Source organism: Myodes glareolus, chromosome 6, assembly GCF_982192425.1.
Source record: "Myodes glareolus chromosome 6, mMyoGla1.1, whole genome shotgun sequence".
NCBI lineage: Eukaryota > Metazoa > Chordata > Mammalia > Rodentia > Cricetidae > Myodes > Myodes glareolus.
Window position 1 is genome coordinate 69,250,383 of NC_142031.1, and position 27,466 is coordinate 69,277,848.

Consider the following 27,466-nt stretch of genomic DNA (forward strand, 5'->3'; position numbering starts at 1 on the left):
AGAGTCCGTGCTAGGTTAGTTAGATTAAGCAGCTTCGTGCTGTATTAAATAATTTTTGCTTTCTGTATCACTGCTATAAAGACGTTCTGTTTATTCTCTGAAAATAAACGGTTATTTCTTTACTCATTCAGTTGTCTGAAGTAACTTCAGACATTTCAGAAATCCGTCAGCGCCGTCTGACAACCCTTTGGCCTGGCTTCACATTCTGCATGCAGCTTGCCTTTCCTCTTTAAATCTCTGGTGGGTCTTGCAGCGAAACCTAACTCTGGTTTTGCTTGCTTCCTTTTCAACTGTATTATCTTCCTGCTTGCGTGCTTTTTCTCCAAAAAAAAAAAAAAAAAAAAAAAAAAGAAAGCCTGTAAAAGGAGAAGCCCCTTTCCTAGGAGCTAAAAGACAGGAAGTTTACGCGCGCGCACGAGGGGTGGGGGCGGGGTGGGTGGGAGCCGGGGGATGAGGGTGGGGGGGAGGAGGCCTTTGCCGGACTAGGTTTTTACTCTTCGGTTCTAAAATACAGCTGCTGTTAAGGCTGGAGATGCGGCCGCCCAGAGAACAAGATATAAAAAGATCTCTCTGGCTGGATTTCCTTCTCCGTCTTGCCGACAACTCCAAGAGAAGCTCCCAAGCTGATAGTTTTCAAGATTAGATAGTCTTCAGTTTGAATCCACATTTCTTTCTTGATTCAGAATGAGCAGCTAACAGAGATTCTTTACTTTCGTTCTGAAATTATTTGAGGAAATTTATAAATTTCCTCGGAGCTAGATTTTTGTAAAGTCTCGATTTTGCCTGTCTCTTGGAACGAAACTTAACAAGGTGGGGCATCGGCAAGTTTTCCCTCCAAACTTTTCCCCAACTCCCCTGCAAGCAAGCGTGGACTCTACTCTTGGGGTGCCTTTTGTCTGTGTGGCAGACATAGATCTGAGTGGGAGTCTTGCTCCCGCGTGCAATCTTACTGGATTTCACTCCCGCCTCTGTACTGAGGTCTGGGCTACTTTCCTTTGACATCACGCACCCTGAGTATCTGAGGTAAGTTTTTTTTTCTTTTCTTTTTTTTTTTTTCGGCTATCAGAAGTCAAACTTAGGACCTTGTGCGTGCCACGCAAATAATCTAGCACTGAGCTGCACTCCCGACCCGTTTTGTAGAAACGATTTCTTTACTTGTGCTTTGACAAATGTGATGAAATCTGTACTTTTTACACTTCTCTGTGGGTATGAATCACTTGAGGAACTTATTAAAAATAGGATAAAGGTGGCTTAAGAGTAATCAGAGTGTGCTGGTTGTGTGTATGTAATCAGCAAAGAACAGATTTAACTAATTAAAGCAATAAAAACAGGAACTTGAGATGTAGCCCAGTAGTTGAATACTTGCCTAACATGTTTAAGGCACTGGGTTCGTTCTCAGTCATGCTGTGAGTCTGGGATTCTGTTTATTTGCTTGTTTGTTTGGCTAGATGGCTTTGTTTTAAAGACATGGTCTCACTGTGTCGCCCTGGCTGGCCTACAGCTAGCTTTGCAGACCAGGCCAACCTCAAGCTCACAGACATCTACCTGACCCTCCCTCCTGAGTTCTAAGATTAAAGGCATGCATCACTGCATCCTGCCTTAGAATTTTTTAATTTTATCTAAAAACCAAACAAAAACTTTTATTTTACTTTGGAGTTTATTTATTATATTTTATCAAGGGCTTGAACTCAATGACTCATGTGTGATAGGCCAGTATCCTACCTCTATGCTCTATCCCCAGCCCCTAGATTCTCCATGTTACAACCTCCAAGGGGTCACTGAGTCTCAGTGCCATGGTTTGTGTTCCAGCCTTGAGTAAACAAGGGCTGAGCTCTCTACTGTAGATTTAGCTTCATCAGAAGGGGTTGCAAGGTGCAGACAGGATGACAGGATTTGGCTGAGCACATGCTTAATGTAGAGCATTGAAAAAGAAAATCACTGTGAGAAGTTGTCTTTAAATTCAGAAGTTCTTGTTAAAGAGTTTCCAGACGTGTGAAACACAAGCCACGCTAGTCACGTCAGAGGGGAGACTGAGTGTCTCCTCTGGTTATTCGTTCATCTTCCCTCCCACATGCCTCACAATTATTTACCAGTCTGGGGCTGCATTTGTGCTACGAGACCAGAGGGGAGCGGTTAAAACAGAAACTACATGCTCGAAAGTCTAAAATATCTACTGTCCTGTCTTTTGTAGAAGCGTGCCAAGCATCCCATGATGTATGCGGAGGTGCTGTCTACTCTTTGGGTCAGAGGCTACGACTCTGATGGAGACAGAAATCTCTGCCTGTTTGAAGCGTCCCGTGTAGACAATAAGCAAGCAGAAAGGCAATATATGATACAGTGTAAGAAGGATATTCTGGAGGGCAAAAGGAGGTTTAACAACAAAATGTTCAGGACACACATTGGAAGGAAGCCTGAAGAGACTGAGAGAAAGGCAAAAGAGGTGGAGGAAGGCATGGTGCAGCCTGCTAGAGAAGCAGTCAGGAGACCATTGTGGATGAAGTAACCACCTCATGGTTCCCACAGCCAAGCATTTGGTTGTACATGGTGGTTACTGATGGCTCAAGGCAACTTCCCACACTGCACTTTAATGGCACCTTCCACAGGCCCATTCTGTTGTACGAAGCCAGCTCTTTCGTCATGATAGGGGTAGACAGTAAATGGTACAAACAGGTGAGCATTTCCAAACCTCTTTTGCCACATACATAGGCTTGTGATGAGAAGCAGTGGTATGTCAACTACATGGCAATACCCTTGGTCTTAGAGGCAAGGCCAAGAAGTAATGTACAGTAGATAAAGTATCCTTCAACTGCATGAAAATAACGCAGGCAGATGTTCCGCAGGTAGGACATGTGAATTTCCACCCTGAGTGTGTGATTGCCCTAGGAAGGATTAAGAGCCGTTTCCTTGGACTGGAAGAGTGCACACATTTCTGAAACTGGGTAAATACATGGTCCTCCTGAGTAGTTGTATCACATCAGTGGCTTAATATTGGCTTTGACTGTTGGTGGATCAGGGACCCTGCAAGAATGATAGGCAGAATGAAAACCATGTTATAAGCTCAAACACTATTCTCATGTGCTGTCGCAGCCTATTTGTGACAGGGAGTCATTGAGTGGGTTTGAGGACATCTGGGGAAAGAGTGTTATGGGCATCCACAAAACTGATTGTCTTGGCCATCTGATTTTTTCCAAACCTACTACATTATAGAACACTACAGTGGACATAAAGATATCCTTATATTGTGTCTCCCCAAATCCTACCCCCTCTTCATATTGTCAGATTTCCAATTAGGAAACAATTGCTGGGTTAACTAATGGTTGCATACTAGGGACTGGATGCTGTGTTGTCCATGTTAAACATCTTAATCTTGTGCTGCTTTGGAACTGACATTTAAGTCTGATTGAGGTGATAATCCAGTTTTTGTTCCCACTAAGTAGGTGAGTTAATAGGAATTAGGGGGAGGCTGTTGGTTATCCTGTCTATTTTGGTATTAGTCACTGAAATTCTCTTTAGGGGCACAGTACTGAGTGTCCTTTCTCCGAAATTCTTGGGGCCACACATGTTTCAGACTTGGGAATACACGCATGTATTCCTTAAACTCTGAGGATCAGACTCAAATCTAAGTGCAGAATTTATTCAGATTTCGTTATCCATATACACTTTATAATATAGCCTGAAGGGAAGCGCACCTGCATCTTTGTGACCAAAAGTTTCAGCCTCTGGAGTACTTCGGTTTTTGGACTTTTGGATTTGGGATTCATACTTACATGGTTTCTGTGTTCTTGGCCGGTAGAAGGGGAAGGGCAGGTCCAGGGGAAGCCATTTAATGCTTGCTGCCATCCCAGCTGCCACTCCGCAGGGGCTGCCACCTGTACGCTCATCTGTAGAGTTCAGCCTTGAAATATTTTCTGTTCCTAGTCAGGTCAGGTGGGCAATTTAGAGGCCATAACTTTGAAGCTCTAGAAGCATTGACTATTTCTGGACCAGCATTGATTGGCAACCTCATTGCAAATGCAAATCCACAGACATTAGCCTAACCCTATTAAATCAGAATCCTAGTAAGTGGTTCTCCAAAATCAAAATTTTCTTTCTGGCTTTGTGAGGGATGGTGGTACTGGTGCTTAAACTCAGGGCTCTGGGGATGTGTCCTCCTACTCACCTCCACCCTGCCATGAGCTAATCTACCCTGAGAATCACCACATGTCATTATTGATAACTACTAACTTCTATCAGTGGTTCTCAACCAGGGACAATAATGCTTCTTTTGTAAGACTGTCAAATATAATACACCATTTATGTATAAGTATTTTCCATTTTAATCTGAGATTTAAGTTTTATCTGTATTGGTTAATAATCCCCCACCTATGCTCACACAAGCAATCCTAATTAAATACAGTAGGCTACACACACACACACACAGACATACAAATATATATGTACTGCATTGTGAAAAAGTCAATCCAGGAAAAGAAAAACTTCCCACATATGCCCCTCAGTGGACTCTCAGTCTCTGAACTGACTTAGGGCTGAGTATTAGGTAAGGGTGTACTTTGATTCCCTACAGTTCTGCCTCACAGACTGGGATTTCTTTCTACCTACATACATGAGAATCTCAGTCCTGGTGACCCATGTGCTCTTGCCACAGAGCCCAGCAGGTCAGAGAAGTCTGGTAAACTCTCTTCCCTCTAGCTTACCTGGAAATGGCATCACTTGCTCTCACAGTGAAGCTGTATTGGCTGACCTCAAACTCGCTGCTGTATCCCCGAGGTGAGGGTACACTTTCCACATCAGTCACACATACCGTTCTGTCTGACCTACAGACTTCTTCAAATTTAAGTCATCTGCATGTCTGGTTCACCAAAGCATTTCCTGGTTGTGAGTCATAGTGTTTATCAGCTGAGCTGTCTCTTCAGCCCCCACTAAGCATTTACTTACTTATTTTTTGGTATATGTGTCTGTGTAAGTGTATGCACACGTGTGTGCGGGTGTGCACATCTACGTATGTACATAGGCCAGAAGAGGGTGTCAGGTGTCCTCTCTGACTTTTGGCCTACTTCTTTGAGTCAGGGCCTCTCCCTGAACGTAAAGCTCACATTTTCTCGAGGAGGCTGGAAGCCAGCAATCCTTAGTGATCCTCTTGCTTCTCATCCCTCTCAGAGTGGGGGGTTACAGGCATCATGAGATGTCCAATTTGGTACATGGATGCTGCAATTCAAACTCTGGTCTTCATGGTTACACAGCAAGCACTGGTAACAGCTGAGCCAAATCTCCAGTCCCAGCCAATTCATTTTTCAAATTTTCTTTTTTCTCAGTAAAGCAGTAGATGACATTATCATCTGAGAATCACACATACATATGTGCACATACATGCACACACGTGCATGTACACACACGCACATCATGAGCGTGGAGGGGCACATAATGGGGAGTAGGAATGAGTGAATCAGGTGACTATTGAAATAGGAAAATAAGGATGGGAGTGGTTGCACATTCCTGTCCTTTCAGCCCTTGGGAGTCTGAGGCAGGAGAATCATGCGATTGAGGTCTGCCTGGGTTACATATTAAGGCTGTCACTCCCCACCTCCACCTCCACACACACAAGAGAGGCCAGGGCTAGCAGCCATACAGTATCAGACATTGGGTAGACAGCATTAGGATTCCTGGTGCTGAATTTAAAATTAGATGAGTCATTATTCTATGTGATTTCCCCACTTTCATTCAGCTGCAGGGATAAAGAGGAGGGAAGTTAGTTACTGGGTTTTACCTAGAGTACGGCTAGGCGAAGGAGGGCATTCAGGTGTTCCCAAGGGTGTGACTACAACAAAGACTGTCACCTTTCAGCAGGCGTGGGAACTAAAGACACCTGAACTGGATGAAGCACGGAGAACACTGGTGTGCGGGTTCCTGTGGGGCGCTGTTGGAATTGGGTGACTAGTGGAGCTGGAACAGGTGGAATATGATGGCTTGGAAGTGAGACAAGATTGGTGATGACAAATTCTCTGACATTCCCTGGGAGAACGTTGCTGAGTCCGGGAAGAACGTTGGGAAGTCATCTGTCTGTGTAGTGAGTTACTGAGAATAGAGACAAAAGAGTGACAGAGGTGGCAAGAACCATGCGAAGCAGCCAGTGACAGAGTTTAAGATGTGATGATGTGGAATTCAGAGCTGAGACTTGGGAGGATTGTTGGATGGCCCAATTTGGAATGTTCATATTTTACATTGTTTTGGTTTCTCCTCTAGGGATAAGCAATATCATAATTTGAAATGTCCTCATGCTTTGGGGAAAATGTGTTGACATAAAGACTTTTCATACTTTAATCACAAGAGGGTGCCAGAGTCAAGCAAATGAAGTAGAGCTTTGGGGCTGGCCAGATGGCTTAGCTTTTAAAGGCGAGGCTCACAACTAAAACTATGAGGAGTCGGAACTTTGGGTGTTGTTAACACCCAAATGTTGTTAACACCCAAATGAGTTGGCTCATTGTTAATAGCTCATGTTCATATTGAATAGGGGAGATAGTCACATATCCTTCATCACACACATACATATGTATATTTATGTGTATATGTGACATGAAGTTGAAGGAAGGGTGTGTTGAGGGGAGTTCTAGAGAGGCTGAAGGGGGGCATTAGAATGTGTATATAATTAAAATAAATTGTATACTTATAATGAAGAGATGATTCATTTGCTGGGTTTCATCTGGACCATTTTTATTTTTATTCTTTTTACTTTGTTGCACCATACTCCATCATCTCATCATCACTGAGATGGGTTAATGGGAGGAGTAGATGCAGAAAATAAACAGTAAGGCTACCAGGGAGAACATTTGAAAATAAATTAGACAGGGCTGAACAGTGGCACACATTTGTAACCCCAGCAATGGGAAGAGCAAGACAGGAGTACTGACACAAGTTCAAGGACAACCAAGGCTATAAACTGGGTTTCAGGCCAGCTAAATTAGGATGAGACCCTGCCTGAAAGCAAAAAACAAGGCAAACAAGTGAAAAACAAGGCCTGAAGAGATGACTCAGCGTTTCAGAGCATGCATGGCTCTTCCTGCTGCACATAACTGCCTGGAACTAGGACTCCTCTGCAGGCGCTGCATTCATATTCACAAGCTCACACACAGACTCGCAAGCACACACATGACTTTGAAAATAAAATTAATTAACAAAACCTAAACAACACAAAACAAAAACAGCATCTCAAATAAAAGTCAAGTAAAAAGGTATTTTATAATTTGTTTTGGTCCTCCTCAATAAAATACTGGATTATCGATATTTTTCACCAAATCATATTGTAATGTTTAGTATTGATTTGTCAACTTGTCAACATCCTGAATAGCAGAAGGATTCTCTAGATTAGGTTGACTGTGGTAGCTAGGAAGACCCACCCTAAACGTCGGTGATGCCATTCCCCTGGCTGGTCCCAGATGAATAAAAAGAGAAAGCAAGGTGAGCACCAACATCCTGGATACAGATCGTGAGACCCTGAGAGTTACTGAAATGTGATTTCACAAACTCCATCTTAAAAGATGGGACTTCTTTTAAAACAACTGGTGACCTAGGATTGACCTCAGTTCCAGAAATGTGCTGTGATAGAGAAATTTAAAATGGACAGCCAACTGGACAGCCAATTAAAGTGTGAGACAGTAAAAGGTCCAGATGTTACTGAAGACATCCTGCCCTAGCAGATACCTTGCCAGTAATTTGTGGTTCTTTGTTAGGGTTTTGTGCACAAAAGCTGACTAATGGTTTCAGAAATCCTCGTACTCTCTACCCTAACACCAAGGCTGGACAAGGCAACCGAAAGGAGGAAAAAGCCCCACGAACAGGTGAAAGAGTAAAAGACACACCTGCTCCCATAGTTAGGAGTCCCACAGAATCACCAAGCCAACAGCCCCGGCACACATGCAGAGGCTGCAGGCCCTGTGCGTGCTGCTTCACTTCTGTGAGCCTGAGTCTTGCTCAGCTGACTCAGTGGGCCATGGTCTCCTGTTGTCCTCCATCCCCTCTGGCTCCGACATTCTTCCTGTTCACTCTTCTGTGGGATCCCCCTCCTAGGAAAGGGACCCAATAGAGGCCTCTAATTTAGACCCTCTCTCTAAATAATGTCTGGCTGTGGGTCTCTGCATTCACTCCCACCTGCTGCCCAAGGAAGCCTCTCTGTTGACTCCTGAACAAGGCACCAGTCTATGAGGACAGCAGAATATTGTTAGGAATTATTTCACTCATTTTTTTTTTTTTTAAGACCGGTCCTATTTTGTTCTACCCTAGGTCTCTGGGCTAGCCATTCTCCAGTGTCTGGCCATCCAAGCAGTGTCAGGTCTGGACTCCCTATCGTGGAATGGGCCTCAAGTTAAAGCAGATACTGGTTGGCCATTCCCACCAGTTCTGTTCCACCATTGTCCCACCCAGCACATCTTGCAGACAGGGCAGATTGTAAGTCAAAGGTTTTGTGGCTGGGTTGGTGTTCATGTTTCTCTTTTGGTAGCCTAAAGAGAACCTTCCTGAACCAAAGAGACTAGAGCCCTGGGGTGAAGGATCCATGCAGACACCAGGCCAGCCTCTTTGTATTCCATGAGCTGTATGGGTGTTACCCTTGGCAATGTCTGTGCGTGTCATTGTTTGGTCATTCCTGTTTGTGCAACCCTCTGTCGATTTAATGGGAGAAACCCTGGGGACATTTTTTTAATTGAGGCTCCCTCCTCCAAGATAACTTTAGCTTGTGTTAAGTTGACATAAAACTATCCAGCACAATGCCCATTGTGAGACTCCATTAAAACCCCATTTTTCAACTTTTTAAGGGGGGGTTGAATTCTATAATTTTACAAAGCTCATAAAAGAGAGAGAGAGCAAGAGAGAGAGAGGGGGGAGGAAAGAAGGAAGGAAGGAAAAGAAGGAAGGAAGGAAGGGAGGAAGGGAGGGAGGAAGGAAGGGAGAAAGGAAAGGCAGTGGGACAGCTCTCATCACAAGCAGGGCTAAGGGATTTTATGGCTGAGGGCTAGCAATTCTTACACCAGTGATTGTTGTGTCTTGAGATGCTTCTTGATGGGGTTGGGGGAAACCTTTAGGAATCCACAAGGATGACCCAGCTAAGGCTCATAGCAACAGTGGAGAGGGTACCTGAACTGGCCATCTTTTGTAATCAGATTGGTGACTGCCCTAATTGTTATCAGAGATACTCTATCCAGTAACTGTTGGAGGCAGATGCAGAGATCCACAGCAAAGTACTGGTCTGAGCTGTGGGAGTCTTGCTGAAGAGAGAGAGGAGGGATTTTACAAGCCCGGGTGATGGGGGGTGAGGGGTGGGGTAAAAAAAGAGAGACAAAGAAGTTTAAATTTCATGGAAAAGTGCCAGGTTTGGGCTTGTGTGATTTTACCAAATTCCTTAGAGCTTGAATAGGGATCAATGTTTGATCTCTTTCAAATTCCTCCTTTGATACTCATGAATTTGAGAGACCTGCAGAAATGCTGTAGAAATGCTGGCATTTGTGCCCACTCAGGTCCATACTCAATATCTACATATTCATCAAAGTTCACAGTGACCCATGTACACAGTAAACATTGACAAGCATTGACTCTCAGGCTATCTGCTTACTGGAATCTTACTGGTGCAATTGACAGTTCTGTTGCTTGGAACTTGAGATGGAAATATATGTGTGTATGTGTATATTGTATACACACACACACACACACACACACACATATATATATATGTGAATTTTTCTTTCATGTTATTTTATTTTATTGATGCAGGAATGAGTGCATAGCATGGCAAATGTGAAAGTCTAAGAACAAATTCCAAGGGTCAGTTTTACTTGTAGAACGTCGGTTGTAGGACTGATCACAGGATGTGATCCTTGGCAGCAAATGCCTTTATCTGCTGAGCCATCTCATTGGCTCCTGACTGAATATTTTTTATATGCCTCTGGCTATTTTTTATTGTCTTTTGAGAAATGTGTATTTAGGTCTTTTGCGCTGTCTTTGATCCGGTTACTTTGTTTTACTGCTGTTGTTAAGGTCCTTATATGTTAATCCCTTGTTAGATGAAATCTTTACAATTTTTTTCTATTTTCTAGGTTATCTCTTTACTTTCTTGATATTTCCTTTTCTGTGCAGAGGGTGTTAGTGTGATATAGTCTCACTTGCAACTTTTGCCTGAACTTTAGGAGACGTAGACCTCTTCAAATTCTTTGCCTACATCAATTTCTGGAAGCAGTCCCCTATGCTTTCCCATAATAGCATCATCATTCTCTATCTTGTTACATTGCCTTGTGCTTTTGCAAATATTATATTGTATTTCTGGTCACTATATCTTTACTTTGAGATTTTTAAGACGACTGTAGACAACCTAAAATTCTGGTTTAGTTAAAAGAATATGATAGAAAACAATGTCTATTTTCCTCTACAAACTTGTTAAGTTAGATTTGTAGATACATTTGTTTCAATGGTAGTATTGACATTTGGGTGAGTGGAGGAGTTTGTATGGAAACACGTTTGAAACCAAGTCCCACGTTGTTGCAATATGTTCCAGTTAAAGTCAAAACATGATTTCAAATTCCATGAAAACAGGAAGATGGGTTGGGCTTGAACAATGCTGGTGGGTCACTGATGGTACTGCCAGTTCTTAGTGTGGGCTTTGCTTTCTTCAAGCTGCTTCCTCCTTGATCAGAAACTGTTTGCTTTTTCCTGCAGCACATCCACATGCAGGGACACGAAAGGAAAGGTCTAAAGAATTCCTTTAGTTCTATTTTCTTCAACTTCCCCTGGCAGGAAACTTGACAACCTTCTCACTTCTCTGAAGTCTAATCACCGAAGATGTTTCTATTTGAATCTTTGAAAACTATTGAGAAGTCTTTCCAAACACCAGAAGGGTACAATGTATCACTTCATCAACCTGCGCATTGTCCCACTGGGCGGCAGAATTTGTGACTCTGCAAAGGTCTATTTAGCAAAGTCAAGATTCTAATCTTAAGCATTAAAACATGTTTATTCCAATTACATTTCTAGTTACAGTTTTCTTTTCTCTCTTGAAAAAGAAGAGATCAAACTTTCAACTTACCTTCCTATATGCACACTGATTGCAATTCAGTTGCTGTTAAAAGGAACTAAAAATACAAATAACCCATAGACGCACACTCATTAAAAAAAGTTCTATCTCTTCTACTTTCATAAATATAATCTTCTCTTTTGTGTGTGATCAACAGTCTCATCATTCTTCCTCTATAATATTCAAGGGGACCCAGAGTCCGCTAAGAATTTCAGTCCTCAGAACTGACCACAGGGTACCAAGCCAGTACATCTACAAACCAACCCATACACCTGAGCCTCGGGGAACATCAGAAAGAAAAAGTGGGAAGACTGTAAGAGCCAGAGGATCAGGATGTTTGATGTGAGACTGTGTTTTCTCTAGGTTACAGGGAAGCTGCACCTGTAAAATCTCAACAAATGGTTGCTTAAACAAGACATGATCAATGATAATACCAGTTGGTATGCCAGTGTAGAGAGCGGAAATCTCACAGGGTCCTACATCAAGATGAAGAGTTAAAACAATTAATGGATGCCAAGAGAAGAAGAACAAATAATCAGTCTTTCTTCAGGAATGAGCCCCCTAATTGGTTACCCAGGGTGTGTGCAGCTTTATGTATCTGGAGGTGTAACATTTCTGACAGGTTGCCAAGTATGTTATTTGAAGAAGGTTATGTGCATAGTACATGCAGGTGAGGGTCTTTGGTTGCCAAGCGCATTACAAGAGGATTGTGTGCATAGCCCAAGTCAGGTGGAGTCCCTGACTGCCATTATTTACCTGCTCTGCCCACACTTTGGACTTTTAATACTTATTCTCATTTCCTTTCCGCTGGTAACTTATAACTCACTGCTTGCTGTAGACCTCAAAAGCCACTCTGTCATGTTTTACTTTAATTTTAGAGATGTTTACAATTTAGGTACTCAGATAGGCCATAGTATTTTCTTTTTTTATTGTTTTTTATTAAGTTATACATTTTTCTCTGCTTTCCTTCCTTCCTGCTGTGAATATCATCCTCGTCTCTCCCTTTTGCTCTCTCTTGTTATCCTTTCTTGCAATTTACTCAGGAGAACTTGTCTTTTTCTCCTTCCTATGTAGATCCATGTATGTCTCTCTTAGCGTTCTCTTTGTTCTGAATTGTGAACGGTAGGCTGGTTTTCCTTTGCTTTATATCTAAAGCCACTTATGAGTGAGTAAAGCCACTTATGAGTGAGTAAATATTTGTCTTTCTCACTCAGTATGGCTTTTTCTAGATCCTTCCATTTGCCTCCAAATTTCAAGATTTTATATATATATATATATATATATATATATATATATATATATATATATATAACCACTGTGTAGTATTTCATTGTGTAAATATACCACATTTTCTTTATCCATTCTTCAGTTGAGGGTCATCTAGGTAGTTTCCAGGTTCAACATTACAAATAATGCTGCTATGAACATGGTTGAGCTCATATCCTTGTGATATGAGTGAGCATCCTTTGGGTATATACCCAACAGCGGTATTGCTGGGTCTTGAGGTAGATTGCTTCCTAATTTTCTGAAAAGTAGTTTCCAAAGTGGCTGTACAAGTTTGCACTCCCACCAACCTGGAGGAACATTCCCCATACCCCAGATCCTCACCACCATAAGCTGGCATCAGTGTTTTTGATCTTGGCCATTCTTCCAGGTGTAAGATGGAATCTCAGAGTTGCTTCGATTAGCATTTCTCTTATGACTAAAGATGTTGAGCATTTCCTTAAGTGCCTTTCAGCCATTTGAGATTTGTTTGTTGAGAGTTCTCTGTTTAGGTCTGTACACCCCCTTTTTTTGATTATTTATTCTTTTGATGTCAAGTTTCTTGAGTTCTTTGTATATTTCAGAGATCAGTCCTCTGTCCAATGTGGGGTTAGTGAAGCTCTTTTCCCACATACTATTTTCTAATTCATTCAGTGAATAGACTCTGAGCTCACTAAAAGGCTAGGTGTAATGAATGTTCAGGCATAGACACAAAAATCTCTACTCTTGTCTAATTTGCAGTATCGAAGCAGTATAACAAGCAAGTGTCAGGCATGACTCTTCATCATCCAATAGAGACATTTATCCAGAACAATTAAAATATTTGTGTTTAACTTGCCTAGCCTTTGACACTATCACATTATCAGTCATTGAGTTCAATCCGGCTTCCTGCCTACTGATGCTTTTGTAGACATCACATTTTCGTATCACTGGAGAGGGCAAATGGTGCCACTTAATTTACTATCAGGTAGTCTAAATAGGACACCATATCCTGGACTCTTTTGTAACTGAATTCTCAGTGAGCTGGAGCAGTAGAGAATTTGAACAAACGCCTTTCTTCCAAAAATAAAATAAGCCTACCATGGGCTGATAACATGTATTATAGTTAAACTTTTGTAATTGTTTAAAGGAATACTTTTATGAGCTGAAAACCTTATTTAAATGTTTACAAAGATTCAGGTTTGTTTACTTTTAGATTATTTATTGTGTACTATGTGTATGAGTGTTTTACCTGCATATATGTGCACTGTGTATTTGTATGAGTGTTTTACCTGCATATATGTGCACTGTATATGTGTATGAGTGTTTTACCTGCATATATGTGCACTGTGTATGTGTATGAGTGTTTTACCTGCATATATGTGCACTGTGTATGTGTATGAGTGTTTTACCTGCATATATGTGCACTGTGTATGTGTATGAGTGTTTTACCTGCATATATGTGCACTGTGTATGTGTATGAGTGTTTTACCTGCATATATGTGCACTGTATATGTGTATGAGTGTTTTACCTGCATATATGTGCACTGTGTATGTGTATGAGTGTTTTACCTGCATATATGTGCACTGTGTGCGTGCCTGATGCTTATTGAGATCAGAAAAGGGCATTTAATCCTTTGGAAGTGGAGTTACAAATGGTTGTGAGCCACCAGGCTGGGAACTGAACCATGGTCCTTGCCGTCTCTTCAGCACATTTTTAAAACAAAGTTTAAGAACTGAATGTCCAAACTTAGCAATCCGGTTGCTTTGCAAGCAACACTCTGTGGCAGATGAACAACACTGCTGAACCCAATTTGAGCTTTCTGGAGCAATAAAATCTAACTGATGCCATTGTCCTCTGCCCACGAGACAAGCCAATACATAGGTTCAAACAATATTTACGAAAAAAAATGTTATGAAATGGTGGTAACAGCCATTGAGCCAGTGGAGAAAAAAAATTATGCTAGACATGAGTGGGAGTAATTGTATAATGTGGAAGATGGTCGTATTTCATGGAAAGATTTTCTTTGATCCATTTGGAACTTTACTGTGCTTCTGCAGTCATAGTCTACAGTCCTAGAGAACAAAGGATGCAGAATTTTCAATGTCATGTCGCAAAGAATTTGAGTGTTTTCTAGGGCTTAAATAGCTCCTCCATTAAATTTGTGATTATCTAGTCCAGAATGCTTACATTTTGTCTTGTTAATAGTTACTTTTCAGTATCTTGTGTGTTTATCATTATTTAATTTGCCATCTCCATTTGGTTCAGTATACACCCCTTATGCCTCCTATTGTGAGAGGCTGTCGTTTGCCACTGAAGAATAAAAATGTAATAGCTATTATTGAGCATTTAAATTTTTTGGGGGGGTGTTGGTGGGGCTGGACTCCTCTTCTGGCATCTGTGGGCACTTTCAAACATATGCTGTTTACTTGTACACACGCTTAAATATTCTTTTTTTAGATTTAGTTATGTGTTTGAGAGTTTTGCTCATAATATGTCTGTGTACAGTATGCATGCCTAGTGCTGATGGAGGCCAGAAGAGGACATTGAATTTCCTGGAATTGGAGTTAATAGATCGTTGTGGGCCGTCTTGGGTGTTGGAAACTGAACCTGGGTTTTCTGCAAGAACAAGTGATCTTAACTGCTAAGCCATTTTTCCAGCACAAAATTTATTGACTGATTGATTTAATCTGTTTGAGTGTTTTGCCTGCATGTAAGTGCACCATGTGCATGTTAGCGCCCACAGAAACCAAATGCTATTTTGGTGGTTTGAATGAAAATGGCTCCCCATAGACTCATAGGGAGTGGCACTATTATGAGGTGTGACCTTGTTGGGGTATGTGTGATCTTGGTGGAGAAAGTGTGTTTCTGGGGTTGGGCTTTCAGGTTTCAGATGCTCAAACTAGGCCCAGTGTGACTCTCTCTTCCCGCTACCAAATGTAGAACTTTCAGCTACATCTCTAGCATCATGTCTACCTACATGCTACCATACTTCCCACCATGATATTAATGGACCTCTGAACCTGTAAATCAGCGCCAATTAAATGTTTACCTTTATAAGAGTTGCCGTGGTCACGGCATCTCTTCCCAGCAATAGAAACGCTAAGACAGAAGTTGGTACCAGGAGTGGGGCATTGCTGTGATAAGTCTGACCATGCTTTTGTTTGGAGGAATGTAGACTTTGGGACTTTGTATTAGAAAAAGAGACTTTTGGGACTTTGTATTAGAAAACATTTTCAGTGGGGCTTACTGGGTAATCCTAGTAGAAGCATGGAAGACAGTGGTGCTGAGGGTGATTTGAATTGTGGGAGCTGAGCTCAAGAAGTGTCAGAGAAGAAGAATATTAGTTGTGACCTAGAGACTGTTTTTGTGATATTTTGGTGAAGAATGTGGCTGCTTTCTCTCCTTGCCTGCCTGAAGCTAAACTGAAGAATTATGAATTAGTAGTTTTAGCAGAGGACATTTCAAAAACAACCTAGCATTAGCTATGTTGTGTAGTTATTATTGACCAGTCATATGCAGCTGTATAATGAAAAAGGGAACTCTGAGCAAGGAAAAATACAAAATGTATAGTTGGAGAAGAGAAGGAACACCAGGAAGTTTAAACAAATGAAAGAAAAACCTGATTCTACGTGGAATAAAAGGAGTGGTGACCTTAGAGCCAACCCTCATCCAGCTGAGCTTCTAACTTGTGAAAGGGAATTAGAGAAAAGCTTAGGACCAGGCATGATGGTGCGCACCTTTAATTTCAGCGCTGACTAAACCATCTCCATTCATCTGCATCACCATGAGGTCGTGGCCTACAGGCAAAGTTTTGACAGGCTCCAGTGGCAGCTACATGGCTCTCCTTGACTCTGTCTTTTTTTCTCCCAGCATTTAGTTTAGTTTTCCCTCCTAGCTCTATTCTGCCAAGCCACTGGCTGAAACAGCTTTATTAATTAAACAATAAAAGCAACATATATACAGAAGGACTTTCCACACCACGTGTGTACATGTATTTATGCCTGTATGTCTGTGTATGTGTACCATACTCCTGAATATGAGGCCTTATATATATTAGGGAAACATCCTACTACTGAATTTTATCCCCCAGTAAAAATTACCTAATATAAAATGTTAATGTGGGCCTAATTATTGTAAACCTTCCTGTGATTAATTCTAAATCTTTCTAGAGTGAACATTGCTTTTCCTACTTTAGAAACAGTAACTCACCGCTGATACTTTTGCCAGAAGCTGTCTGAGCTGGCATGGCTTATCTTACTCTGACCTTGACTTGTGCTAACGGTGCTGCAGTGGTGCTGTGTTTATGTGTACCACTTGTGTGATTGCTGACCAAAGACTACTCTTTATTCTATATTGTTATTATTAAAGTCCCTTTTTTTCCTCATGAGAAAAGAAATTCGCCTGTCATTTTCACTAATTGTTGACCCCCACCCAACAAATTTATCATTTATTTTGGAAATAAGAGCCTTTCGAAAGTTTCATTTGCTGTCCTCTAAAAACATCAGAAGTTATTGTGTGGTTCTTCCCCAAACTTTCAATCCTGCCAAGACCAACTCTAACACCTAATGCCCTCTCAGGATCCCAGCCAAGAGACTGTAAGAGCAATCTCTGAGTTCCCAAGGGCAAGAGACCAGTGTTAATTTGCTAGATTTTCACTAAACAGAGTCAACTCATCTTCTAGACCTGGTTAATGAAGATTCTTGCTACTGTGTGCAAGGAGAGATCCAGAGAAATACCTGTAGGCATACTTGCCTGATGGGGAGCTTTGGGATACTCGTCCCCAGCACCCAGGAGTGGTGAGGAATTGTATTCTCCCGGGACTTAGGCATCTTTGCATACGTTTGCTCATATTCATCAGGCTGAATGCAAGCACCCCAGTCAAAGTTCTGAGTGCTTAGTGCTACAATCTGACTCAAGCTTTGACCTCTGAACAGATGCACCGGCTGGCTCAGCCTCAGTGCCAGAAGCAAATGTACAGAGTTCGTGATTGATGTTTCCCCAAAGCCAGATGAGAGTTGATAGAAACCAGGCCTTCTCTTTTCCAGAAATCATTTTACCTAGGGGAGCAGGGAGTCTCCGATGAGAGACCTGAAGCGCAGTCAGGTAGCTTCCACCTGCACCTGACAAGCGGCCTCCCCGTATTTCTGAATGGAGCTCTCATCCAGTTTTTCCTGGTACTCAACCTTTTTTTGGTACCACCAAAGTGCATGGAAACTTACTTCCTAGAATCCAAATGACCTGAAACTTCTTGGCATTTTCTGTGACAAACACTCCCTTCTTCCTCCCCGAGGAACAGATGTTGTGAGCCAACGCTGAGCCTTCCGTCTTTCATTTCCTTCATTCTTTCAGAGCCTTACCAGGTTTTAATGTTGCACAACTTTTGTACGTAAAATGCCATCTGATTCTCACGGTGAAATCTCCAGGTGACTGGGAGAGGTGCTGAAGACGTTACCTCAGGTAGCAGGTGTTAATAGAGTTGACTTTATGAGACCGAGATTCCGTTCTTGAAGAGGGAAGCAGAAGGAAAGCAGAAGGCAGGTGCAGGACTGCGGGTGTGGTACTCTGGCAAGCTTCAGGGGGCGGGTGGACTTGCTAGTGTGTGCCTAGGGTCTGTTCCTGGAGTAGGGCTCTCCTCCAGTTACAGCAATGGGCAGAGTTGATGCGAGTGGGTGGCATTCAGATGGGAGTCTAAACTTCCCCACTAAGGATGGGCAAAGGTACTAGGGAGGGGCGGATGGGGTTAGTGTCTTGAATTGAGCCTCCCTATCTGAAGTGGGACACAGAAAAGGGCTTGGGGAGGTAGGTGCAACTTGCGTTCCTTAGGCAGGTCACAAGAATGGGAAAAGATGCAGGGGTGAGTCTAGTAACCCTCTCTGGAGAGGAGCAGCCCTCAGGTAGTGAGGATGGGTGTAGTTGGCACGAGTCTGGTACCTCACTAGAGAAGGTATTAGGTAAGTATGGAAGGATGAGTGGGGTTAGTGGGATTGGTGGAGTTCAGTATAGGGGGTGTCTAGGTGTCTTGGATAGGGATGGGCTGGGGCTCTGGGACAGGGACACTGCTAATCCCAGGACAATCTGTGCTCCAGGACAGTCTGGAGAGAGAGAGAGAGAGAGAGAGAGAGAGAGAGAGAGAGAGAGAGAGAGAGAGAGAGAGAGGACAGAGAACAAGGAAAGACAAAATTGATCTATAAAACTGGAATTATATATTAAATAAGGGAAGTATAAACTGGGTTGGTGGGCAGTGTCTCCACGTGGTCCTCCACATAGGTGCCAGTGCTGTGCCTGCCTCTGTACCATCCACCTATGGCCCAGACCACATTTCTACCTCACAGAACATACGTGGCAAGCCTGTGGAAGTCAGAAAACCTGTGGTTCTCTCCTTTCACCATGAGGTTCACAGGGACTGAACCTAGGTCTCCAGGCTTGGCAGCAAGCGGCTGTGCCCACTGAGCCATCTCACCAGCCTGTTCTGTCTCCTGATTTAGTGCCTCCTGATTCCAGGCTGACCTCACACTTGCTGTACAACTCCTGATCTTTCTGTCTCCATTCCCAAGTGATAGTATCTCTGGGGTGTGCAACCACATTCATTTTATGCTGTGTTGGGGATTGAACTCACACTAGGCAAGCACTCTACCAAGTGAGCTACATTGCTAACGTGCACCCATAACTTTAATGCTGATGTCTATCCTCAACAGAGCAAAAAACATTTGCTTTGATGTCTAAATCGGTGGCTGAGTGATGAGTTGCTGTTGAATCAGGAGTACTTTGTACTTGATACAACACTTACAAATCAATCTAGGTACAAGGCTGGGCCTCACCAACTTTAGTCCAGAAAATGAACTTTTATGTGTATTTGGGCTAATTAAGTTCATGGTTGCCAACTGGGAAGAATTATTAAGAAATTAAGGTATGAATCAGAGTGGTAATTAATTGTTGCCTTATGGGACATACCTAAGAAACACTCATGTTCTCTACATAAGCACTTCCTGGTATTGAAGTAAAGGAAAGTGAATGTCAATGAGAGCTTTCATGTAAGGAATGGCAGACCTTTGTATTCTGGCTCTCCCTATGAAAAATGTCTTCAGTATTTGAAACTCTCATAGTTCCTTAGTCCAATGTTAAAACTATGGTTTAGAATATCTAATAACGGTAATTGGGATTAATTGTAATAGAAGTGAATTCACAATGTGATTGTTCTTTGCTGGGAGTTCCTTGCTAAGTAGTTAATTTTCTCCAAATACTTGAATACTTTGATAGGATAGAAAGATTAAGTGAGTTAGGATAGTCACCTCCATATTAGTGAAACCCAAAGGAGGAATCAAACACAGAGGTCTCTGAGATGATCAGATACTATCTCAACTCTCGCTATATATAATAGTAGTACCTAGAGACCAAACAAACACTTTGTGTTTGCACATTATCTTAAAGAACATTTTTTTATTATTTTAAACTTGTGTGTCTGTGTGTAGGTATGGCTATGTACTCATGAGTGCATATGCCCATAGAGGTCAGGGTTACAGTGATTGTGAGCATCCTGATGTGGGTGCTGACAACCACCCAAGTGTGCTCTTTATTCAGACAGGTTATTGTAAAATAACTATAAATTTTTAATTTATAATTAATGCCAGCTAATAATGGTAACTATAATACTTTTCAATGAAGTGTTAGCATGTTATATATGTAAGTATATATTAAATATTCTTTATTAAGCCTTCCTTGAGGAGTCAACAAATTCTGGCATACCAGGTGGAGGCAGGACCAAGTTTCCTCCTACCCCCCCCACCCCCCCGTATCAAGGCTGAGCAATATATCCCACCTTAGGAAATGGGCTCCACAAATCAGTTCATGCACCCGGGATAGGTCCTGATCCCACGGCCAGATCAAATCACACAACTGTCACCCACATTCAGAGGGCCTAGTTCAGTCCCATGCAGGTTCCCAGGTGTCAATCCAGAGTCCATGAGCTCCCACTTGCTCTGATTTTGTTAAATTGGGTTTTCTCTCTCTACCTTTCAGTCAGTTTGGATAATGGTTTGTCTATCTTACTTATTTTCTCAAAACCAACTCTTTGTTTCCTTAATTCTTTTCATTGTCCTCTTTGTTTTTATTTCATTGATTTCAGTCCTCAATTTGATTATTTCCTGCCATCTGCTCCTCCTGTGCGAGTTTGGTTCTTTTTGTTCTACAGCTTTCAGGTGTTCCGTTAAGTCACTGGTGTGAGATTTCTCCACATTCTTTATGCAGGCACTTAGTGCTGTGAACTTTCCTTTTAGCGCGTCTTTATAATGTCCCATAAGTTTGGATATCGTTGTGCTTTCATTTCTGCTGAGTTCTAGGAAGTTTTTAATTTCCTTTTTTTATTTCTTCCTTTACCCAGTGATGATGCAGTTGAGCATTGTTCAGTATCCATGTGCTTGTGGGCTTCCTGCAATTAGTGTTGCTGTTGAATTCTGACTTTAAGCCATGGTGATCTGAGAAGATACAGTGGGTTATTCCCGTTGTTTCTTACCTGTGGAGGTTTGCTTTGTTATGTGGTCAGTTTTAGAGACGGTTCCTTGAGGTGCTGAGAAGAAGGTATATTCTTTTGTGTTTGGATGGAATGTTCTGTAGATGTCTGTTAAGTCCATTTGAGTCATAACATCGGTTAGTTCCCTTGTTTCTCTTAAGTTTCTGTCTGGCAGACCTATTCATTGGTGAGAGTTGAGTGTTTAAGTCGCCCACTATTAGCGTGTGGGATTTGATGTGTGATTTAAGCTTTAGTAATGTTTCTTTGATGAATATGAGTGCCCGTGTATTTGGGACATGGATGTTTAGAATTGAGACTTCATTTTGACTGATTTTCCCTGTAATGAATATGAAATGTCCTTTTCCATCTCTTCTAATTAATTTTGTTTTAAAGTCTATATTGTTAGATATTAGGATAGCTATAGCAGCTTGTTTCGTAGGTCCATTCAATTGGAATATCTTTTCCCAACCCTTACTCTGAGGTAATATCTGTCTTGAGGTTGAGGTATGTTTCTTGTATGCAGCAGAAGGATGGTCCTGTTTTCACATCCACTCTGATAGCCTGTGAATTTTTATAGGTGAATTGAGTCTATTGATATTAAGAGATATTAATGACTGGTGATTGTTAATTCCTGTTATATTTGGTTTTGTTAGTGGTGGTAATAATGTTTGTGTGTTTCACTTCCTTGGAGTTTGCTGGTGTGAGGTTATCTAGTGCCTGTGTTTTTGTGGGTGTGGCTAATTTCCTTGGGTTGGAGTTTTCTTTCTGCACTTTCTGTAGGGCTGGATTTGTGGATAGATTGGATTTGTGGATAGATATTGTTTAAATTTGGTTTTGTCATAGGATATCTTGTTTTCTCTGTCTATGGTGATTGAAAGCTTTGCTGGGTATATTTGTCTGGACTTGCATTCATGGTCTGCATAGTTAATTGCAGAACATCTGTCGAGGACCTACTGACTTTCAGAGTTTCCATTGAGAAGTTGGATGAAATTTGGATAGGTCTGCCTTTATATATTACTTGGCCTTTTTCTTTTGAAGCTCTTAGAATTCTTTCTTTATTTTATATGTTTAGTGTTTTGGTTATTATATGGTTATGGGCCTTTTTTTGCTGAATATATTTTCTGTGCCTTTGAGCTGTTGTCTCTCCTCTTTTTCTTGGGTTTGGTCTTTTCATGGTGTCCCAGATTTCCTGGATGTTTTGTGTTAAGAATTTGTTGGATTTAACATTTTTTTGACTGATAAATCTATTTCCTGTATCGTATCTTCAACACCTGAGATTCTCTCTTCCATCTCTTGCATTCTGTTGGTTATCTTACATCTGCAGTTCCTGTTCGTTTACCCAGATTTTCCATTTCTAGAATTCCCTTGGTTTGTGTTTTCTTTATTTCCTCTATTTTGTTTTTTAAGTCTTGTATTGTTTCCTTCACTTGTTTGATTGTTTTTTCTTGGTTTCCCTGGCTTTCTTTAAGGGATTTCTTCCAATTTTTTGCTTATCTTTTCCTCCATTTCCTTAAGGAAATTTTAAGGGCCTCTCTCATATTCACAAAGTTACTTTTAAGGTCGTTTTTTTCTGATTCATGTGTGTTGGGATTCCCGTTCTTGCTGTCATAGAACCACTAGTTTCTGGTGCTACCGTATGACTCTTTTGTTGTTGAATGTATTTTTTTGTTATTTATTTATATTTTTTTATGTTTGAGTACTTTGCATGTATACCTACATGCCAGAAGAGGGCATCAGATCTTATTACAGATGATTGTGAGTCACCATGTGGGTGCTGGGATTTGAAATCAGGACCCCTGGAAGAGCAGCCAGTGCTCTTAACTTCTGAGCCATCTCTCCAGCCCATTGAATGTATTCTTACACTGCTGTCTACCCATCTCTTCCTCCAATTGGTGCCGGTGGAGCCTGTGCCTCTAGGGGTCTCCATTCTTTCAGGAGCAGGTGGGGCCTGTGGCTCTGGTGGTAGCTGATGCAGTGGGAAATGGTTGGGTTGGGGAGGATGCTACTGCCTGGTCACTGGGATTGTGGTAGATGTGGGTGTGTAGTGGCATTTCATTTGTATTTTCATAATAAAAGCTTTCCTGAAGATCAGAGAGTAAAAGAACCCCACTGGCTAGCCTTAGAAACCAGGCAGTTAGGTAACACACACTTTTGATCCCAGTAGCCACATTGGTTTGCCATAGAAACTGGGTGGTGCATGCGTTTAATCCCAGTTTTGCACACTTTTAATCCCAGATTTAGAGAAAACTAAAAAACAGGAGGAGACAGCTCTCAGACACAGTCTCATTCTGAGATTTCTGAAGGCAGGATCATCATTTTTGAACTGAGGTCGAGGTAAGAGCCAGTGGCTGGCTGCTTTGCTTTTTGGATCTTCAGGTTGAATTCCAATTTCTCTCTCTGAGATTTTATTAACTGTGATTCAGTGGTGGGGCATAGGATGTACCTCTGGGGTCTAGGGGTTATCCAACTGGGAGCTCAGATACTCAGCTCTTTTTCGAGGTGTAATTGGGGCTTGTGGCTCCTGTGGTCGCTGCTGTGGTGGGGAGATTGTTGTGGGAGCTGGGGAGGATGTTGCTGCCTGGCAACTGGGGCTGAGGTAGATGGGGGTCATATAAAGAGATTCTATTAGGGTATATATAAGCCAGGTTATTTGAGCCTAAGCATTTGAGACCAGCCTAGGAAGGATAGCAAATCATATTGCAATGGATAAAATGACAAAATATCTTAAAGTCCTTCTGAGCAGCCAGAATTTATATCACTGAACTCCCCATCTGTCCCTGCTACCTCTGCTCCTCTTCCTCCACTTACCTTGCCATAGTCTAGATACCAAGTAGTTCCTTTCTTGGAGTCTTTGCACCTACAAACTGCTCCCTTAGAACCACTCAAATCTCTGAATTGCTTAATTTTAAGACAACAACATTGCAGCACAGGCCTTTATTTTTGTGTTCAAGATATCCAGGCATCCATTTCCAAATATAGAAAAGTATTCAGAAAAATTGCATTCGCTGTGAACTCATATTTTTCCTTTCATTACTTTCTGAACAGTACAGTATAACAATCATTTATGGAGCCTTGCCTTGCATTAAGGGTTATAAGTAATCTGGGGATGATCTAAAAGGCATAGACTATGCACATGGATTATATACATATTCTACATTACTTTATGTAGAGACATCAGAACCTAGAGATGGAGGTGTCTATGGGTTTCCAGGAACCAGTCCTCCGTGGATCCTGAGTGGGGGTGAGTTACTGTACTAGTCTGTAGTTTCTAGAACCCTAGCTTCTACCTCATTGCTCTTCCATGTGTGGCTTACATTCTCAGTCCTTTCACAATCCAACACAAATATAGAGATTCTGATCCTCAGGTTTGCATTAGAAACAAGGGGCAGGAGGACAAAGAGCATCCCAGGTGCCTACGTGTGATGGCTGATGTTAGCAGCCAGTTTACGACATATGTAATGAGCTAACACCCAAGCAGCTAGGCATACTGATGAGGTCTTTTCTTGACCAGATTAGCTGAGGTAGGGAGAATTAGAGTTAGTCACCCTAAATCTGGGCTAACCTTTGCAGGGAAGAAGGAAGCTTTTTCTTTTCTTTTCTTTTCTTTTCTTTCTTTCTTTCTTTCTTTTTTTTTTTTTTTTTTTTTGCAAACCTCGCTCTTGCTAACAAGTTCTTCTAGCCTGTTGCTAAGGCGTTTTTCACTCTTATTAGAACCCATTGCTTCATGATTCCAATGTAGACTGAGGCCCAGAAGCTCTCTAAGCACTCTCTGGCACTCCAACACCAGATTGGAACTACTGAGACATCCAGTCTTATGGACTGAACAATTCCTGAATTTTTAACCTTCCCACTGGGAGACAGCAATTGGCAGATTTACCCAGATCACAACTTATAACATATGTATGTGTGTAAATATACATAACTATATATATAAATATAATTTATACATATGAAATAAATAAATAAATATAATGTACCTTTTTATTCTATTTTGTATCCAGTTGACAAAGTCAAAGTAGTACAATATATAAATATATTTGCTTGAGAAGACATACACATATATATGCACACACACAAATATATTGTTCTCATTTTGGGGAAAATATTATGATATGGAAACAAGTTGTTTATCCTACATTTGATTTGAATATATTCTCCCAGTCTGCGATTTGTGTTTTCACTTTCAGAATATTTATAAATGATATACACACACGGAGTTTATGCAGTTCCTGAAGCTTCTCTGTAGTGTCCTGGGATTATTATTTATTTCACTGACATTTAAACTAAGCCAAATGAGTAATGCATATTTGGCAAAATCATGCACTAGTAAAGCTGGAAAGGGACTCCATGACCTAATGTCTTTCTAACTTTGTAAATAATTTCTTACATGTTTGAATGGTTCAATTATAATTCCTGTACATATAGTTTTATGGAGCAAAGGGAGTGCAACTTAAAATCAAAGCAAAACATGGAAATCTAGTTAATTCATGGAGGGAAGACATGTTAAAAAAAGAATCAGTTTTTTCTCATAATACTGGGCATTTATTTGCTGGCTCAAGATGAAAGGAATGAGAACTCAAAGAGAATGGAGAACTTTGAATTATAAAAATAACTGAGATAATAAAAATTCACTGTAAAAACAATTGTTTTTTTTTTAATTAAGCAAGCCAACAATGGCAAGTGAGAGTTCATATATTTAGGGAAATGATAATGTGCACACCGGATAAAATGTGACTACACACTTGCCATCATCCCAAGCCTCCTTTCCATTTGGGATTTGTGCATTCTTGTTTTAAAATCTCTCTTTAAATTGACTTCTTGGTTTCATTTGAGCAGCTACTGTAAGACTAAAGAGTAATTCATACTCTCATAAGGGAAACAAAAAAGAAGCAGTTAAAAATAAAACTATGAACCAACCACCATAATATTTTATGTTAGTATATACATTTAAGTGAAAAAAATTTCGAGATCAAAAGCTCTTTATTTGAGATGAACGTAACCGATGACACTTTACTTAGATTGACTAAGAAAAGGAAGAAGACAGAAATTGCTAAAACGAGAACTGGAAATGGGGACATGGCTGCAAATTTTAGAGAAACAAGAGCAGGGGACTGAGAAGATGGTGATCAGCACCTAGTTATGCCCTGGTGCACTCTCCAAGGAACGAAGAAGGGAAAGCTAAGTGATGGCTATCAGAAGAGGTGCGTGATTCCTTTATTAACTACTTAAATAGCAACATAAAACAGAATTTTACAAAGAAAGAGAGAGAACCCAGGATCCATGTAGGAGGGTTTGGCTTGGAGAGCTTCCCACTTCCTGTGAGAGGGAAGGCTGACAGAAGACTGGTAGAGGGTCACAGGCTGTTTGAATGTCTGACCTGTATGTTCAGTAGTCAACGGTTTAGAGAGGTGGGGGAAAAAGATGGACAAAGACAACAGCAGCGTTGGCAGAGGGAAATGACCATGAAACCCCCTCTTTTCAGCATTGGGTGCTCAACACTTTCAGGACATCCTTGGGGTTCCTGCTGCACGGGAGCTTGGCAGCTGAGACCATTTGAGCAGACTCTGAATACTCCCAGTAGGTGTCCTGCGACTATAGCCGCAGGCCTGACCAACAGGATACTAGCGGGTTGGGTGTGTGTTCGCTACTTTCTGGTGCTGAACAAAATATCGTGATCAAAAGTAACTTTAGAAAGGCTTTATTTTTGCTGAATGTTCGAGAGAATAGAATCCATAATGGTGGGTGAGGAACAGAAAGGAGAAAAATCACATTTTTTTTTCACAACCAAGAAACAGGGTAAAGCTAGCAGGATGAGGCTCTAAACCCATAAAGCCTTTCCTCAGTGATGTGCTTTCTTTAACAAGACTGCTCCTCCTAAAGTTTTTATAACCTCCCGCAGACAGCACCACTAACTGGGGAGCAAGTGGCTAAATCCAGGGGCCTCTGGGGGACATTTCTCATTCAATCCACAATATGGGAAATGTGACTTTGACTCAGAATTGCTCAGTACTCAGTGAGCATAGAAGAGAGTCTTTAAAGGAGCTTTCATAGGGCTCCAGCTTGTTTTTTTCTTTTCTTTTCTTTTTTTTAAATAAAGTCAGCCAACAAACTGCATTCCCTTTAAAGTCAACAACCACCTAACCTGAGACCTGTAAGCACCAATACATTATGAAAAACTCAAGAACATGGCTCCTCTGAAAATGGCCAGTGCCCCAAAAATGACTCTGAATGAGCATGAATTCAATGCAATTGAAGACCAAGAATTCAGTAATTTTATGTTCAAAGAAATGAAGGAGGACATAATGAACAAATTCCAAGAGGACAAAAATAATCAGCTAAATGAAAAAATAAGTCAACACAGGATATGAAAGTGGAATTCAATAGAGAGATAGAAATGCTGAAGAAAATAAACTGAAATATTAAAAATTAAAATTTCAGCAAGTTAAATGAAATGCTACATGGGCAGCCTAGCCAGTAGAGTGGATGGAATGAGTCATGGGGAAGGACAGAGTATCAGGGCTCTACGAGAAGGTAGAGGACTCAAGCAGAAAATGAGAAAAACATAGCAATAAAAAAATGTATGAATGAACTATGTGAGATTCATGGTACACTATGAAAAGACCAAATTTTATGAGCCAGACATAGAAGAACTTCATGACAAAGG

At 41.2% G+C, this 27,466-nt stretch overlaps 1 protein-coding gene across 1 annotated transcript in view; it reads left to right on the plus strand.

The window, feature by feature from the left end:
• Positions 1–484: 484 nt before the first annotated feature.
• Positions 485–27,466, plus strand: part of LOC125404005 (broad substrate specificity ATP-binding cassette transporter ABCG2) — a 91,524-nt gene continuing 64,542 nt past the window's right edge. Inside the window, exon 1 of the mRNA XM_048439642.3 lies at positions 485–1,023. The gene's annotated coding sequence lies outside the window, so the exon portion shown is untranslated. The remainder of the gene's footprint in view (positions 1,024–27,466) is intronic.